The 19,700-nt window shown below is 41.6% G+C and overlaps 2 long non-coding RNA genes across 2 annotated transcripts in view; one reads left to right on the top strand and one right to left on the bottom strand.

Annotated features, from left to right (window-relative positions):
* LOC106994444 (uncharacterized) overlaps positions 1 to 19,700 on the bottom strand; it is a 272,647-nt gene that overhangs the window by 48,482 nt on the left and 204,465 nt on the right. The window contains exons 5-6 of the long non-coding RNA XR_001441027.3: positions 12,971 to 13,070; positions 9,800 to 9,895 (exon numbers count right to left, since the gene is read on the bottom strand). This is a non-coding gene — a long non-coding RNA (uncharacterized LOC106994444). The remainder of the gene's footprint in view (positions 1 to 9,799; positions 9,896 to 12,970; positions 13,071 to 19,700) is intronic.
* LOC144336430 (uncharacterized) lies at positions 3,284 to 6,785 on the top strand. Its single transcript, XR_013408231.1, has 2 exons — positions 3,284 to 5,352; positions 5,447 to 6,785. It is a non-coding gene; the product is annotated as an uncharacterized LOC144336430 (long non-coding RNA).

Genomic DNA, 19,700 nt, shown 5'->3' with positions numbered 1-19,700 from the left:
GAAATGCAATTTCATGGTGGCTTATGGTCATGATTACACAGAGACATTTACTGAAGGGGAATAAATGAGGAGGCATTTCATATCTAATAACCCAACTTTCATCTCTAGTCACTTCAAGTATTTAGTATGTGTGAAGGAGAAGGACACTAGAAAACATGTCAAGTTGGCTTACAGGCACCAGATCTGAGAACTGGAAGATTTCTTTAACCATTCAAGTTCTGTGCATTTCCTATAAACAGCAAATCTGGCTCTTAGCCCCACTCTTACAGTGGAAGATTAACATGATAACAGTTGCATGACTTCCTCTCCCTAAAGATTCATCTTTAACTTCCTTTGGCTAAATCACAAAGTGTGTTTTTCATTTATTGTTGAGAGAGAGAGAGAGAGAATGTAGTTTCTTATAACCATCCCCCCAATTAAAAAAACACTCAGCTTAAGAAAACAAACTTAAGCAATAGTCATTTTTCAATTTGTCTATAAAAGTAGACATTTAAAATTTTTCATTACACAGAAAAGTTTTTATTTATTTTAATACCACTTGAAATAGTTTCAAAGTGTTGGGAAATAAGTGCATGAATCAAAGGCATATCCAAAGAATCCTGTAAATTTCAGTGAAATCATGTTTGCCACAGATTTGGAGCATTTTTCCTCTGTCCTTTTGAACTTGTTTCTGTTCTGCTGCTCTTGCAAAATATCCTTATGTATAGTTTAAGACCTCTGGCGGGGAAGTTCTCTTCATAGCTCACTTGCAAATCATTCAGTGAATGGGTAGAGATGTCTGTGGATGGGGAAGGGAGCTGAGTAATCTTCATATCAGCCTGGTTCCTTTTTTCCCCAAGATCCTAAAAGAGCATTACAGACCCAGAGATAGCTGGCCTTATTTGTAAGAAAATTCAGATCTAACTTAAGCTCCCAGTACCAATATATAGAATACGGATGGGCACAGGCCTTCAAATCCCACTGGCCTTTAAGATGTAAATAGGACTAGTGATCATGAGTGCAATAAAAACATGTGAGTAGGGAGTAGGGGGAGGGAATGGGACTGGGATAAATAGATCCTGTTTTGACTTCAATCTCTGCTTTAATATTGAAGCCATGGAGTTTTTAATCACTCAATCCCAGCCTACAGCTGATGGCTAAAATTCTGGCCACCCAAGAAGACATCTTAAAAACATAACAAAAATATATTGTTAACAAATGATCTCCTAATATTTGGTAGTGCTTGTGCACACTGTGGGGCTAGACTTCTCAGTGCCTAACATCAGGAATATCCTTAACCCATCTGGAGACTTGTCAACGCTACTTAAGAAGGTCCTTGGGGCCCCATCCCAAATTTGAGAGCCTTTCCTCTCTGAAATCCAAAGGGGGAGCTAGAGTCATTTATCTAGAAAATATATGACCAATGGTTAAAACTTGGCATGATATCAACTCAAGTATTCCATTACTAGGTACACAAAAAAAGTCATTTGGAGAAGACAAGGCACCTGGAAACACTTCTATTCTGCCTCAATTCAATTCAGTAGGTATTTACTGAATTGAACAATACATATGTCTAGGCTTGTTGACCCTTCTCAACACCGTAACCGAATGTAGACAATGGATCTTACAAATAACACATATGTAACCATCTCCGCTGAAGAAGTCAAACATTTATGACCCCCAGAATTCTGAGCTTCTGGTCCCGCAGTCCAGGCATCTTAAAAACTTCTGGCCTTCTTCTAGTGTTACATTCATTCATTCCATCATAACTAGCAAGGTTTTGGGGCAAAGAATGAGGATTCTTCCTTTGGTGACACTAGGTTTGCCACAACTGTCTACTCACTAGAACTCCTTGGGTCACAAGTCACTACATCCAGAAAAGGGAAAAACTCAAGTGACTCCTTCACGTAATTGTCATTGAAAGATGCTAACAAGAGACCACTTTCCCAGGGCCACTGACAACAAGATGTTTTGCTGAGCATGCAGTTGACATGAACTCCACACATAGACACCTTTGGCCAACTGTCAGCACATTTGAAATTCATGCCTTCCTGCCTGTCATCCGTCATTTCTCTTCATGGCTCCCAGCAGAGATGACTCCAGGCTTTCTCAAATTTGTGCACAGGTTACTTTTAAGCTTCCCCCAGTCACTGAGTGGGTTTGTATCGCCTCCTCACCTAGATACCTCCCCTACCATTGGAGACTGTGCCATCATTTACTCCCAAAAAAGAAGGCCCTGGGGACATGCTAAGTATACAACAGGTATTAAAAAATTCTTTCTAGATAGGTGAATGAATGAGTGAGTGAGTGTACAAATGACCATGCCTGCATTCATTCCTCCCTAACCATGCCTTCCCTATCTTCCATAGCTTTCCTTGACTTAAAATATTATTCTGTATCTTCTTTGCTTTCAAGAAGCAGAGTAAATTCTACAATTTCTTTTCTCCCATATTGTTTCTGTTAACCTGTCATACCAATCTTATCTTGTATTCAAGGCTCATGGCTTCTCATGTCACCATGTTATCACCCCTGTGGATGGGGTTTGTGCCTGCCTTTGAAAGTGATCCTGAACTGAACTCCGGAGGCACCCCCTTTTCACAACTCCTCACCTCCCAGCTGCCCGGATGCCCATTTTCTGGGGGCAGCACGAAGCCTCCCACATCTGAATTACCTTGCCCTGTATATTTGCACATTTGCATGTATGTTAACATAAACTTCAAACTCCTCCCAAACCAACAAAGAGAATCCTCTGTTACTGCTATACAGAAACACCTTCCAGAGTATAACGCTGGGCTTAAAACAATGGTAGGATCACACCCACTAAAAGGCAAGGAGGGTTGGGTGGAGGAATCTCAAATAATTTGAGAGGATAATAGAAATTGTGCCAGGAAAACGGAATCACCTGTATTGTCACCAATATTATAGGTCCTATATCATTTTTCAAATCTTTGGTAATACAATAATATAACTTCTATAATGGGAAATAAATACGCTTAAATGGTACTCAAAATATCATTTAAGCAACAGGATTTGTTTTCTCTAATTTCTGATCCTGATACTCATGCCTGCTTCAAATTACCAGCTATCAGGGTTTGGGGAAATTTACAGAGATCTTAGAAATACTCTCGCTTCTTAGATCTTTTCACTGAAGCTGAAGTAAACAGAAAACAGAACCTAAGGTCTTTGCCATTTGACTCTACTCAAGCTACGGCAGCAGACTGCACTGTCTCCCTCTTTAGTGGTAATCCACATTGCTGTGTCCCTCCCACTTTTCTTAATAACCACCAGTGGTGGCAAGTTTCCCTGACTCAGACAGGCAGTGCTCATCATGGAGAGGGCCTCTGACATTTGACTGGCCGTGTAACTGGGTGAGTCATGAATTCCCTGGGCTTTAGTTTCTTCATTTGCAAAGGGAAGCTTTATGGAGTCCTTGGGAGGATTGCATGAAATATGCAAAAACACTTTGTAAATGACTGATTCCTAAGCCCAATACTGAATGCTTAGTATGTGACGATCTCTGCGCTGAGAATTCCGCACACCTCACTTCAGCTCATCCGAGTGTCAGCGCCACTTAGGGAAGTTCTCGGGGCTCATCCCACATTCAAAGTCCTTTTCCCTCTTTGAAATCTCAATGTGGGGCTATTGCATTTATCTAGAAAACACTTAAGTAATAGTTAAACCTTTTATTTTGAAGAATAAGAAACTGGGCTAAGACAAGTTACTTACTTACCTATGGCCACACAGCTAGTACATGCAAAGCCCGGGATTAAACCAGGTCTATCTGACTTCAAACTTTTAATCACAATCCAACTTTTTGTTGCAGAATTCCTTTAAGAGCTCTGAGTGGTGAGATGGCATGAAAACTCTTTATTATTTTCCTTTTCCACAAGCATTTTGAGAAATCAAAATGGTAACTGACATTACAATATTTGAAAAACCATAAAGGGCTAAACAAGAGTAGGATACATCAGTCAATCACCACTCACCCGCAATAAAGGGGTGGCTACGTTGTTTATAAGGTTTTACTACGAAGGCAATGTCTTCAGTGAATAGAATTTATTTCTGTTTATAGAAAGCCTAACAGCCTCCAGGGGAATTGCTTATTGAGATGTGAGCCATGGATTACTTCATGTTTTGTATAATACAGTTACAGTTTTAAAAAACAATCTAGAATTTCCTGCAACTGGCAGTTTCATTGCTGTATAGCCTGAAATGTCTCCATGCCCGGGTAACGTTGGGGATCTCTTAAAACCTCTCCCTGTAACGGCTTCAAGCACTGGCTGCCTTTAACCCCTAAGCCCTCACAAAACAATAAAAAATAATATACCTTTATTTATCACTCTTACATTTTCGAAGTCCTTTATCATTTGATATTGCAGGAGTGCTGAAATTATCTGAGCAGGTACTTGGCCCCATTTTATAAGAAGGAAATTTAAATGCAGAATGACTAAGGGATTCATCTACAGTTCCATAGACAGAATATGCTGGAGTTAAGATGTGAATTCAGGACATGCGAATGTCCACAGTTTTGCACTCTCCCATTGATCTGTTTTTTGGGACTTCATCTTGGCTGCTATGCTACCTCTCCCAGAATTATCTGCATTTATTCACTTCCATTCTAGTCAACAAAAACTTATGGAGAATTGACTTTGTACCAGGGATTTTTTAGGTGGGGAAACTGAAAAAGGAAAAAGACATAGTCTCTGCACTAGAAGAGCTCCCAGTCTGTAGAGGGGACAGACGCACCTACCTACCAGGCAACAGACCCTCCTGTAGTAAACTAGAGAACTATTCTAAAACTTTTGAATGGTGGGATGAAAGGCTTTATACCAGTTAAAGGAGTTTAGACATCAGCTGGCAGCTGGGGAGTGGTTTGGTGACATGACAGTGGACACTTGGGCTGCCTGAGAGGAGCATGCGTTGGTCACATAAGGTTGCCTGGGCAGAGATCAGAAGAGATGGACCAGGTGTCTCTCTCCCAGTTTCCTGTATTCCCCAGGCATGACAAGCCCACCCTCTGTGACTGCTGGTGGTCTGGTCCTGGTAAGTGGTCCATCTGCCTCTTCCAACCACAGCTTTTATCCCCATCACAAACTCTGGGCCTACCGAATCCCTCTCTGCAACCCCAGCTCCCAGGGCCCACGAGTCCAGTGTGCTCCCTCAGCCTCCCTCCACCTTCATCCATAGGCAAACTGGATCCTTGTGCTAGAAATCCTTCCAGAACCAACAATCTGGACCCCGTCTTTTTCTCTGGCAACAGAAAAAGGCAGAATACGCAGCTCAGGAAGAACTCTGGCACGAAACCCCTGAAGGGTGATCCGGAGCACCACAGGCCTTGGAAAATGGACAGGGAGTCTGGAAACATGGCCCCAGGTACTGGCTGCACAGATCTTTGCTTTTTTTTTTTTTTTTTTTTTTAAAGTGTGTTATTTTTATGTTAATTTTTTAATGTTTTTTATTTCCATAGGTTTTCGGAAAACAGGTGGTATTTGGTTACATATGTAAGATCCTTAGTGGTGATTTGTGAGATTTTGCTGCACCCTTCACCCGAGCAGTACACACACACTGAACCCAGTTTGTAGTCTTATCCTCATCTCTCACCTTATACAAAAATCAACTCAAGATGGATCAAGCACTTAAAATCTAAGACCTGGAAGTGTAAAAATTCTAGAAGATAACATCGGAAAAACCCTTCTAGACACTGGCTTAGGCAGACACTTCATGACCAAGGACCCAAAAAACAAAAACAAAGATAAATAGGTGAGACTTAATTAAAGGGCTTCTGCATAGCAAAAAAATCCTTGCTTTTTAATATGTGCCAGTGTGTACGGGTGGAGAAAGAGTGGGGTGGCCATGAAAATGCAGCACTCAGCTCTTCTGCTATGGAGGTCAGAAGTGACCGACGACCCCAGCCACTGCCCTGCTAGGTCCACCGCTGTGGCTGTGTCAAAACCTAAGCCATGCTGCCAGCAGTTTCTCCCAATCAACCCCGAGCACAGCAGGGAGCGAGTGCAGGCCCACTCCTGTGAGAATCTGGGCTCCTCTAACAGGTGCCTGGGCTCAAGGACATCCCCAGAGGCCTGGCCAAGGCTTTCTTGAAACTGCTCTAGAGTCTGGGACTCCTCCTATCCAATCTTCCTTTGTTCCGGTCTCCTCTTCAGGTGTGAGGCTGCATCTGGGTCTGACGACTCTCGCTGTCCCCTCCCCTTTATCCTTCACAGGTGTTTCTTGTGCACATCGATGCACATCCTGGCATCTGCTTCTTGGAGGACCAGAATGTACATTGTATTTGATTAAACTTAAATTAATATAAACTGTGACAATGACACTTTATACATCACCCTGAGCTAATAAATTAGAAGCAAAAAAGTCATAAAAATAAGGCTTGGTAGTAACATGGGTAATAACAATTACAGGAATTTATAGAAACTGCTTACCATTTATGCCTAATTACCATACAGAGCAACAGCAATTATACAGATTATTAAATACAGGTCAAATTAACATTGTTGACGGTAGAATGTACTCGATTTAAGATTTGGATTCAGGACATTCAGATGTAATAATCCATGTTGATTACGGTAATGAATTCTGTTCTCTGAATCTACTAAAAATGACTAAGACACGATTTTTAAGATTAGAGAGTGGGTGGTGTGGATGACGAGAAATTACTTAATGGGTACTATGTACATTATTCGAGTGATGGACACCCTAAAAGCCTTCACCACTACACAATCTATGCATGAAACAAAACTACATTTCCACCTCATACATTTATACAAAACAAAGCAAAAATAAAGATTGGAGGAAACAATATGGCAAAGACCAATTTTCTTCAAATTGCACATAATGGCAAGGGACAAACTTTAACAGTTCCCCTGAATAAATTTACCAGCAAAGATTTGTCCTTCCTGTGCCTCACCCTGGGTTATGAGATTTCAAGTATGAGCAAAGAAACTACCTTCATTTCTTAAGGGCTATCTTTTCAAATGTGTTTTGAAAACCAAATCCTGCCTATCTGGGTTTGCTCCATATTCTCTAATGAAAACAGCTTCATAAAGCGATTCATGCTCTCCAGGCCACCTGAGTCCATGCCTGGAAACGTGGTCTCCTTATTTGCTAACAAATAAGGGCTTGCTCAGGACCTGGACCAACAATCGGGCAATGGCGTGCACTACCTGAGACATGGAGCCCACAGGTTCAGGATTTAATTTGCAAAACCCAGGCAGGTGCTTCCAAGTGTAATCGTGCCCCATCTGTGAACACCTGGGCTTCTCACCTTCTTTGCAGTGCTGCTGGGTGTGAGATAGTACCATCTCTGGGTCACAGACAGACAAAGTGAGATAGGAAAGGCCAGAAGTTCACAAGGTATGCTGTGAACATACAAGGTGACGGTAAGACTACAAATCCTACCCCGGGGAGCATCGCTCAGCTCTTCTCAGCTTGCAGGTTTGGACACCATGTCTAAGCTACCCTTGACTCAGGCTGAGAGACCAGGATGGGCATCTGCCCAGAAAGCTCCAGGGGCTTCTAACACAAGGTAGAAACTGCCCAGTAGACCACTTTTATGCAATAAACCTTCAGCAGGCTGGTGGAGAATGGGAGTAACCTTTCTTGAAGGTCTATCTTGAAGATAATCATCCAGGCCTTATGTTGGGCATTTTGTCTATTTTACCATCTTTAACTCTCACCATGGCCTCTTTTCCTGATGAAGAAAGTCAGGGCCAAAAAAGTTTAAATAACTTACTCAGGTCACTCAGACAGGAAATGGCAAAATCAGAATTTGAACGAGTTGCTTAACTCCAACTTCTCTTTCTACTTCTTATTAACTCTTAGGAGTCTTCGAAGAAGAAGAAGAAAGGAAGTTTGGGTCACATAGGTATTCGTTTCCTATTGCTGCTGTAACAAATCACCCCCAAGTTAGTAGCTGAAAACAACACGTTTACCATCTTAGCGTTCTGGAGGTCGAAGTCTAAAATGGGTCTCGCTGAGCTAAAAGCAAGATGTGGGCAGGGCTGCATTCCTTCTGGGGGCTCCAGGGGGAATCTGTTTCCGGCTTTATGAGTTTACAGGCACCTCCTCCCATGTTCCTTCCACGCGGCCCCTCCCTCCATCTTTAAAGTACAACACGGCAACCACTGTTTCTGTTATCACACTTTTCTCTTCCGACTTTGACTTTGTTGCCTCCCACTGATAAGGATTTTGGTGATTACATCGAGCCCACCAGGATAGTCTCCCTGATCTCAAGATCCTTAACTTAATCACATTTGCAAAGTCCCCTTTTCCATGGAGGGTAACATATTCACAGGTCTGGGGATTGGGACATGTGCATCAGAACGTTATTCTGCCTACCACACATATATAGTGGGTCCTGTGTCTCCCCTCCTTTGCCCTATTGCATGGTTTGTATAAGATTCTTATCTGTCCATCCAATTCACAGATTTGAGGGCTTCTATCAGAACTTGAAGGTGGGCAACATTTCTTTGCACAAAATGGTACATAGCTATCACTCAAAATGCCAAAAACACAGTTATAATATTTCAACAAGCTAACATATGGATACTTCTTACTTTTGGGGTTTTTAAAAATTATTTTATTAACTGTCAAATCATTATTGCACATACTCATGGGATACATAGGGATGTTTACATACATATAATGTGTAGTCATCAGATCAGGGTAATTAGCCTATCTATCATCCCAAAGAGTTATCATTTCTTCATGTTGGAAGTGGCAATATTCTCCTTCTAGCCATTTGACTACAGTCATCCTACAGTGGTGTAGTGCTGTAGTTAACGATAGTCGTACAGAACACTAGAATTTACTCTTCTCCTCTATCCGTAATTGTGCATCCTGATCCCTCCCTTCCCCTGCCCTTCCCAGACTCTATTTTTAATTGTTTGGCTAAGGTGGATGGTGACATTGGAGCTGGAAAAAACCATTAATCCTCCTTAATAAAAATTAATTTGATCCTTGAATTTTTTTCTGCTTTGAATGTTGAAAAGTTGACATAACATTAAATCTTCAGGGTAACCAAGGACAGTAGTATAAATCATGTCCTTTCACTCAAACTAATAGTTTTTTGCCTAAAAGTGAACTGAAATAAGCAGATGAAATAAATATTTTGAGTACAGTCATTTTCTGTTGGGTAAAAAATGAATACTTTACCTTGACATTACGTATATATACTTGTCAATACTCTGTTTAATATTTGAAATCTTCCTTTATAACATTATTCATTTTATTTATTCCTTATTATTTCCTTATTATTTATATCCTTATTATTATTATGTATTTCTTTATTATTTTTCCTTATTATTTATTTCCTTATTATTATTATTTCCTTATTATTTGAAATCTTCCTATAATGGAAATAATCACATACAAAGTATTGTATGGGTATTTAGGAGTGAGTTTGTTTCATTGAAATATTTGTTTCCCTAAGTTAAGTAACTTAGGAAAATTAGCACAAACCATGCAATATCAAGGATGTAAAACTGACTTGTATCTGAACAGACGGGAATTTTTGTTAAAGAGTATTCTTACAAGCTAGTATGGCTTTTAAAATGGCCTCCACATGCCCGGAGATTTGTCTCGTTTTAAGTCTGCAGTGTTGTTCTGTCCGAATGCTGGAGACACGAACCCAGTTCACAGTTAGCAATCTTCTTCGCACATTACACACATGCCAGGTGACATCCGCGCACATGACTCACCCTCATAGGATACCTACATCATCGTGAAACTCAAGATAACGTGGGAGGGGGAGAAATAAAGCAATGGAGTGATTTATAATCACTACAGTTATTAACTCCAGACTCACTTGTTTTTGATGGAAATATTACAGGCTCCAGGTTATATGCAATTTCAGAGTGCCAATTGCAGTCCTGTTCCTTTTTCTCCTTGTTAAGATATCATACTGGCATGCAAGTGAAAAAGAATGAAGAATTACAAGAATAACCTGAAACGTTGAATTTGACTTAATTTACTTTAAAAATAATTGCAACTATATTTATACATATATTGTACAGATATGTGTACAAATATTTAATAATTACAAACATCAATACTTTATTTTTTAGATACAAATAATAAGAACAGGACAGTTGATATAAAGCAGAAATGGGGAGATCTGGGCTGTCTTCCAAGATCTTTTGTTTTCAACTTAACATTGTCTCTTTTTACATCTGCTGTGAACAAAATGGTTAAGCAGATAAAATACACCTTTGGTGTCTCCCACGTCTTATACTTGGGGTTCCCTGCAAGCCCTTGGCACCCGCGGGCCTGACTTCCAGCTCCCAGGGCCTGTGCAGTGCTGTCCTGTGGCATTGTCCCACGCTCCTCAGCTTCTCTTTCCCCAGGAAATTTACCTCTCCGGTGTTTTGTGTCCTAGGACCCTGTTCTCTGTGCTGTGAATATGATTACTCTTGGGTCAATGTACTGTTTCTCCTCTGGTCACATACTGCATTTCAGCAGGCACCCCCCAGAGCCTGCCTTAACCAAAGGAGTTTACAGTAGGCAGCTGATATCTTTGGGTGGGTGTAGCCTGAAGTTGCACTCTATGCCCTTAATCCTTTCAGTAGAGTTGGGTTTGCCCCTTCCATATTATGTCTTTAATAGCAGAATGGTGCCATCTAGATCCTGAGAAAAGTTTTCCTTTTAACTGAATACTCATGTATACAGGATCTGATAGAATACACCTGAGTTCCTTACTTCTGCTCAAGATACACTTGTAACCCATACAGAGCACCTGGAGTGGTTTCTCTACCTTACTCAGCTTATTCTAGCAGCGTCTTAAACTTCTTTCTTAATTGTGGGGGCCAATTACTTAGTCACCACCTCCCTGTCCTTCAGGGAGCCTCCCACTTCTGTGGAGTCTCTCTCTCTTGATCCTCCGCTGCCATGAGCCTCTTCTCTCTCTTCACCCTCCACTACCATAAGCCTCTTCTGTCTCTTCATCCTCCACTCATGAGTCTCTTGGTCCTTAGAAACCTCTAATTCTCCCTCCCACTGGGATCCTTTCCTTCTCTTTGATCTTCAGAATGGGGATGTCAGTCATTTCCTTCCAACTAATTTTTTTTTCTAGATGAATCTGAATAAGACTTTGACTTATGAAAACAGGAGGAAATGGAAAAGCAATCCTATTAGGGTCAAATATCTTCAAGACGACACACTCCACATTGCCAAGAAAGACTCAGCATAATTCCCTTGTGTTTTTACACTACAAAAGGTCCTTGTCTCCCTTCTCTAGCTGGAGTTGCTTAAATTTGATATGCACATAACTTCAGAAAGGGGATAGACAGAGCCTGTGCCTCCTGGAACGAGTGAGAAATAGATAGAACTAAACGATCACAGTTCATTCATTGATTTTGCAAATATTATTGATCATTTACTTTATGTCAAGCACTTGGGATGAAGTAAAGCAGTTGGATCTAGTTCCCTACCCTCGTGGAGATTCTGATCCAGATTCCTAGAGCTGAAACAGGCTTTGAAGACCTCTTAATTTGTGGTTTCCAAATTATCTACCAAAGATCATTAATATTCTATGCAGTATTAATTGGTATTTCTTGGAGTAGGGCAAAGTGAAGAATTGTGTTCCATGGTCAAATTAAGTTTGAAGTGTTAGGTTAAACAAAGTTACACTAGTTTCTTCAGGCCAGGCTACTCAGAGCCTTTGTATGTTAACACACATTGTGACTCTCTGAGGGTGAGGGGGAGAGGATGAGATGCAATATGATAATTTGCTTTCCCCACTTATTTCAACACAAATCTTTTCTGAAGAGTACCCATTAATAAAAACTGTTGGCAGAACATACTTCTGTTAATGCTTCCAAAGCCAAAACCTCAATCCATGTTTCCTTCAGCACATGAGGAAGCTGCAGTGACCCAGAATGGTGAGGGGCAGAACTGAGGCAAGAACCTGGATCTCATTATTTTCACGATCTTTTACTTATTCCATTCTGCCTGTTTCTACTCTCTTTCTCATCCCCTGGAAAGACATATACAAGCAGTGTTTCTTCCTTCTTTATTTCCCTCCTTCTTAGATCACAGTAATAGTGATCGTCTTCTCACCTATTTACTGGGTGTCTTTCTCTACTGTCTATAGCTTTGGGTCATATGCTCTTATAAGTCAAAGGCCAGCTTTTACACAATAAACTCATGAACGATTAGTGATCAGTAAATGCTTGTAGCCAAAAGGCGATAGTTGAGAGCTTCCCTCTACACCTCTCCCCTCAGCCTCCCGCACACCTTCCTCCTAGGGATTCTCTCGCCCGAGAACTACAGAGGCCTCTTTTCTGCAATAACACCACCACCCCTGAAATAGGTTATTCCTTCTAAACTGCTTTAAAAGTTTCACTAGTAAGTTTTAAAATTGATTTTGCCTACTTACACAAAAGATTGCTTAATTATTAATACAATTCACATGTGATTAACTAAGAATACGCAGAATATTCATCCCGTCATATAGGCCAGGTTGTAGATGAGAGTTTTTGTGAGTGTGAGATAATTTGGATTTATGTGTGTATGCGTTTAATTTAAAAATCTACTTAGCTACGAATCAGGACACATGGATGTGATTTTAGACTTTGGAAACTTGAGGGGAGGAAACAGTCTCTCTGCTATCTCGACATTAAGAGGTGTGTATCTCTCCCTAATAAGCAAGGAGGGGCTGCGATACTGCCACCTTGTGGTAAATATGCACAAGAGCCAGTTAAGTAAACACAACCAACCTTCTCTTTAGTGTATTGTTACATAATGCCCGAAAAAGGAAAATATTTTTATTAAAACATTATTCAGGAAAATGAACTATTTTAGCACGTGGATAATTAAACATATATTACAACCTGTCCTATGGGACAGAATGAATATTCTGTGTATTCTGCCCAGTATTTAATCATGTGTGAATCATATGTATTAATAATTTTTATGTTTTATGAAAGTTTATCGATATATACATATATATGGAAAGAGAGAGGAAAAAAAAATCTCTTACCTGAAATGCTTGGGACCAGAAGTGTTCCAGATTTTGAGTTTTTCAAATTTGGGGATATTCACATATAGATAATGAGATATTTTGGAGCTGGGACCCAAGCCTAAAACACAAAATTAATTGATGTTTTATATACACCTTATAAACATAGCCTGAAGATAAGATTATACAATATTATTAATAATTTTATGCACAAAACAAAGTTTGTGTACACTGAACCATCAGAAAGCAAAGGTACCCTGTCTCAGCCACGCATGTGGACGTCTGTGGTGGTTTGGCATCACTGTCATTCCTGACTGAATAGACATGTTACCAAGAATCATTGTAGACATGTGTACACACACAAGTACTTCACAGTAAAAAAAAAAATGACATTTCAGTCACACAGTGAAAAAATACTACGTTCAGGGTAACGAAGCAGCACAGTAGCATCGCCAGAACACCTGGGGGTGCTGAAGAGGCTGTGTTTTAAGTGTGACCCACCACATGAGGTCGGGTGTGGAATATTCCACGTGTGGCATCCTGTTGGTGCTCAAAAACTTTCAAATTTTGGAGCATTTCAGATTTTCAGATTAGGGATGTTCAAAGTATATATATACACACACACACATATATATATATTATTTTGGCTCTTAAATCAGATTTTGCCTTCATAAGCAAATCAGCAAACATGGTCACCACCAAGCACTCACTTCATGTGTGACTCGTGCTGTGAAGGGATTTCAAAAATTTTGACAGACCAAGACAAGAAGCACATCTCAATACACCATGAAGCAAGTTCTGGTGATTAGGAGATGTTGTCTCAGAAAGTGACTACTTTTCGGATCTCTGTTCATCACCTGTTGAGGGGCCAATCCCGAGGGGCTGAGATGCTCTGGCAAGAAGGGACAACTAAGGCCATCTCCTCACTTCTTGATAGTCAGCCCCTTTCCCACAGGGCAAGGGATTCAACCAGGGCCAGGACAAAATAAAATTCATTCGTTTATTCTTTCATCAGCCAATAATTATTACATCTACCATGTGCCAGGCATCTGCTAAATGGAGGAAATATAATAGAGAGCAAAACCAGACATAGTCTCTGCTCTCATGGTTTTAGACTACTGATTAGACTTGACCAAGGACAATAGCTGAAGACCAACAGAAAGGGATCATTTTACATGTGTGGTCACTTACATATTCCAACCTGCCCCTGAAAGAACTTGTCTCAAAAGAGCTAAAAACAGAACTACCATGGCTTTGCCTTTACTGAGTATATACCCAAAGGAATAGGAATCATTCTATCATAAAGACACATGCACACATATGTTCGCTGCAGCACTATTCACCATAGCAAAGACATGGAATCAACCTAAATGCCCGTTGATGGTAGACCTGATAAAGAAAATATGGTACATATACACCATGAAGTACTATGCAGCCATAAAAAAGAACGAGATCATGTCCTTTGCAGGAACATGGGTGGAGCTGGAGGCCATCATCCTTAGCAAACTAGTGCAGCAATAGAAAACCAGACACCCCATGTTCTCACCTATAAGTGGGAGCTAAATGATGAGAACACATAAACTCAAAGAGGGGAACAATAGACACTGGGGCCTACTTGAGGGTGGAGGGTGGGAGCGGGGAGGGGATCAGGAAAAAATAACTATTGAGAACTAGGTTTAGTACCTAGATGATGAAATAATCTGTACAAAAAACCCTCGTTATACAAGTTTACCTGTATAACAAACCTGCACATGTACCCTTGAACCTAAAATAAAAGTTTAAAAAAAAAAAGAAAAATGGAGAGAAAGGAATCTCCATGTTAAAGCCCATTGAAAGATTGGAGTGGTGAATGTAGCCCACTCCATAGGTGTGGTTAGTATGAGTCTAGCACTGTGCTGGAAGATACAGATAACTTAAAACCCAGCCAATGCTTTAGAGTAGGTGAACTGTCATTACTGCACAAAATACACGTGAAAAGTTAATTAACCTGGAAGATCATAAAGCAGCATAAAATATAATGCTAAATGAACGGTACAGACAGTACAGGACCGAGCAGAGAAAGCTCCATGAAGGAGACAGCAGTTCCTTAAAGCTGTGGAGCTGAACCTTAAAGATGAGCAGGAACTGGGTAGGTGAAGAGGCAGGAAGAGGGGTGATGGGAAAACATCCTAGGTGATGGAAATAGCAGAGAACAATAGGGATAAGATGCACTTGGAAATGTACATTGAGGACCGTGAGAAGGAGTTTGAGATTCCTTGGGCCTACTAAGAAGTCTATTTTTCTGAGTATAAATGGAAATTTACCATGTTCAGGCCGGGCATGGTGGCTCATGCCTGTAATTCTAGCACTTTGGGAGGCCGAGGCAGGTGGATCACTTGAAGCCAGGAGTTCAAGAACAGCCTGGCCAACATGGTGAAACCCTGTCTCTACTAAGAATACAACAATTAGCTGGGTGTGGTGGCACGTGCCTGTAGTCCCAGCTACTCAGGAAGTTGAAGCACAAAAATCGCTTGAACCCAGGTAGCGGAGGTTGCAGTGAGCCAAGATCACACCACTGCACTCCAGCCCAGGCAACAGAGTAAGACTCCGTCTCCAAAAAAAGAATTAAGAAAAAAAGAAAGAAAGAAATGTACCATGTTCAAAGAGTGAGCTCTGCTCTTAGAGTTTCTCCTATTTTCCCTTCTAGCCTTACTGGCAGAGCTAATCAGCCGGGTGGACAGAAATGTGTCACCAAATAATAAGGTCATCAGGCTAAACCAGATGTGGGTGGAAGAAATAAAGACCTATTCCCATCAAGTCTCCTAGCTCCTCTTCCCTGCCAGGATTTCCCGTCCTGACCTTAGGGCAGAGCCTGCATCTTCCCTTCAGGAAGCAGGGTCTGAGATATTTGTCATATCAGAAAGGAGATGAGAGGTTCTATGAGAGGTGTTCAGAATAGAAAATGCAGGTTTACAGCTCAGCAGAAGCCTGACCAGTAAGGTAGAGAGCGGAGAAAAGAGCCACAGGGGGCCCAGGGCAGTCACACAGCAGAGGCACCTGGAAAATCAGCTGCCCAGCATCACCCACCTCCCTCATCCTCCGCGAGTATCTCCTGAGCTCCCACCACCTCACTGCTAGGTAACCTCCCCTCAGCTAACTTCCCTATGCTCTTTCCTTGTTACATGAATCACATTAGGTTAGGATGTGTTCCTTTACACCCTGTTACTTGATTTTTTTTTTTTTTTTTTTTTTTTTTTTGAGACAGAGTCTCACTCTCTCGCCCAGGCTAGAGTACAGTGGCTCGATCTTGGCTCACTCCAAGCTCTGCCTCCTGGGTTTATGCCATTCTCCTGCCTCAGCTTCCCAAGTAGCTGGGACTACAGGTGCCCACCACCACACCTGGCTAATTTTTTGTATTTTTTTAGTACAGACGGGGTTTCACCATATTAACCAGGATGGTCTCGATCTCCTGACCTCGTGATCTTCCCACCTCGGCCTCCCAAAGTGCTGGGATTACAGGTGCGAGCCATGGTGCCCAGCTAATGTTTACTTTTTGAGAATTTAAATGCACAAGTGTATTTAATACTCTGTGAATCTTTACTCTTGACATAAGATCAGTTATAGCTTTATAGCATAGGATAAGTCCAAATCCAACCTACCACCTATGTTTGTAAATAGAGCTTTATTGGAACACAGCCATGCCCCCGTTTTAATGTATTGTGTGAATGCTTGCATGCTACAATAGCAGAGCAGACGGGTGGTGATAAGGATCGTGTAGCCCACAAAGCCTAAAACATTTAAAATCTGGGTCTTTACATCAGAAACTATTGACCCTGACATAAAATATACAGTATGTAGTTGATGATGACAACACTTGGGTTCAAAATTACTGGGCAAGGTCATGTCATCTCTCAAAGTCTCAGTTGTTTCACTTCAAAAATGGGAACAATAATGTCTGCTTTGTCTACCTCATGACACTGCAGTGAGGAGCAAATGAAATAACACGTCAGTGTCTGTACATGAAGAATGCAGAGCACCAGTGCTCCAGAGTCCCTAATCCTCCCACTGCAGCTCTGCAGCAGCTCCAAGACACTGTCCTACCTTCCCAGGTAGAGTGAGCCCCGTCTTCCTGCTGACTGGATTTCTTTTTTGTTTTTTTTTTTTTAAAGGCTGGAGTGCAGTGGCACCATCTCGGCTCACTGCAACCTCCGCCTCCCAGGTTCAAGCGATTCTCCTGCTTCAGCCTGCCAAGTAGCTGGGATTACAGGTATGTGCCACCACGCCCGGCTAAATTTTGTATTATAAGTAGAGACAGGGTCTCAAACTCCTGACCTCAGGTGATCCACCCACCTCGGCCTCCCAAAGTGCTGGGATTACAGGCGTGTGCCACTGTGCCTGGCCTGGATTTCTTGTATTGGTTAGATTCTCACCCCCTCTCTCTCCCACTATTGCTGCAAAAGGGCTCCCAAATATGCCTCCGGCCCCTGCTAGTCTCCTTGTTCTTTGGTATTTTTGTCACCTCCAACAAATTCAAAGAAAAGTAACTCAGTCATTGCATCGATGGGTAAGAAAGCTTTAGAATGGAGAAAGCCACGTGCAGAAATCAAAAGAACACTGTGGCTAGACCCAAGAGTGAGTCAAAGGTATGCTCCGATGTTTGAAGCAGAATGAGAAGACTTTGAAGACAGTGGCCAGAAATTTATATTTGATGCAATGAATGTGGGAAGTCCCTGGAAGACTGCATGGTAAGGCTAAAGTAGCGGGCGCAAAAAAGGATCAGAGGCCTCCAAGGGGCTGACATTCGGTATGGGGCTTCCACCCAGGTTCCATTTGACACTGGGGCCCGGCCTAAAAGTAACCTTTCACGGCCGCCCACCCCTGACCCTTGGGTTTTCTTGATGATAGAGAGCCTGGCTCTGGGCCTGACAGTGAGCTGTAGCCTCCAGCTGAAAGGAAGCTCAGCAAGAACGACCTTGTTAGACTGACGCTGCAGAGCACCGTGGATGTCAGTGAGCATCTCTTGCAGATTTATGGCCCTGAACCTAGTCTCCTGTTACTTGGTGATTCTGCTGAATTTTCCATTAAGCAATAAGGGCAGGATAACAGCAGAGCCGCTCAAGGTTAGCAGCCTTCTGAAGTCCACCCAGCTCCACAAAACTTCTTCCTAATGATACACAGAAGAGATTTATTGGGATGTTTTTGCAGGCCAGGAAATTGCTACATGATTTTGTCATTGACAAAGGAGCAAACGTCACTGTCCACTTTCTCCACTTTGCTAGTTCTTGAACTGGAAATGATGAAAGTAGGCTGATTCCTCGTTCAGTTACCAGATGGGAGGGCTACCCAAACAATATTCCAATTTCATTGTTTTCATTTCAGGGATTACTGATGGCCACTTTAGGGCATAGCTTATATTTAACTTCCACTTGGTTTCCTGTTCTTGTGGGATTCATTTGAATTGCTGCTAAGTTGGGCATTCAAACATTTCTCTTATTATGTTGGTTCTAAACTAGTGAGGGAAAACCACGATGTCAGAAGTAATCTTATTTCCACTGTCTTTACAGATGTGTCAGAGCTCTTGATCAAACTGATTTTTCACAGGAGCAGAAAACCAAATACTGCATATTCTCACTATACGTGGGTCCAGTAGGACCAGTAATATACGGCAGTTAAGACCAGTAAACAAGGAGGAGAGGTCATCAAAGATGATCTGCTTTTGAAATGGGAGATTAGAATAGTGGGGTAACTACTGATAGCAGATTGAGACATTAGAAAGATGTGCCATTTTCAGTGCTTCTTGGTTTTTCTTTTTTATAAAGCCATTTATCTTAAGTGCCTTTTGAAAATATTAATCCTATATTTCAGTTCCATTCAATGCAGTGTTTTGGCACCCATTAAAGTCATGGGTGTAGGGAGAAGTGCAAGCGCTCCCAAGTTTGCGAAAGAGTTCTGGGTCTTTGGAGGGAGGGATTCGGCCTGGGGATTCCTAGATTCCCGCAAGCACCACTGAGTCACTAATTCTTTAAATCACATGCTCCGTCAGCTAAAATAAATAAATAAATAAATGAATACAAGAAGTTACTTTAAGAATTAGAAGGGATGTAGCCTCAGACAGCCCTTTGGAAGCTCCAAAGTGTAAAGATAGCCCTCATTCCTTCTCATTCTAAAGGAAGTCAAATAGAAAGTAAAACTAGAATATCTTACATAGAAAGGTGAAACAACATTCTCTCTAACAGCTCTCAGTTGGTAACGGAACCAAATGATCAACACTGGGCCCCAGGCTCCTCGTCCCTCACCAGGAAAGGAGGTCTGTCTGGCCGGAGATTGCCTCCCTGTGTCCTCAGGCCCACCTCGGTTTCTGTACAGGCTCCCCCCTCCCACCTCCCCACCCCCGCTGCCATTCCCTGCGGGGTGAGCTGTCTGCAAAGCTCCACTCCCTTCCCTTTCCCAAGTCACAATTACAGGAATTATTGCAAGACTAGTTCTCTCATATTATATTTCATTCAGCAGCAGAAGAGCCACTCAAGGGTTTGGCTTCCGGAACAAGAATGAAAAGATCTTCTACAAAATACTAAGTTCCTCGGATAGAATCTTTTAAGGCGATTTGGTGAAAAGTGTCAGATGGGCAGCCACAAAGTCTGAGTTTCTGTTTATTCATCTAGCAGGTAATGATTCACAAGGCCATACAAATATCTCACCAGCCTACAAGTCCATTTCAGACAGATGACTAGGACAATGTAAATTCCATGTAAAAAGGTAGCTCCTTGCTCAT

The sequence above is a fragment of the Macaca mulatta genome, chromosome 18, assembly GCF_049350105.2.
Source record: "Macaca mulatta isolate MMU2019108-1 chromosome 18, T2T-MMU8v2.0, whole genome shotgun sequence".
Taxonomy (NCBI): Eukaryota; Metazoa; Chordata; class Mammalia; order Primates; family Cercopithecidae; genus Macaca; species Macaca mulatta.
The sequence above is the reverse complement of the archived record's forward strand: the minus strand, read 5'-3'. Positions and strand labels throughout refer to the sequence as shown.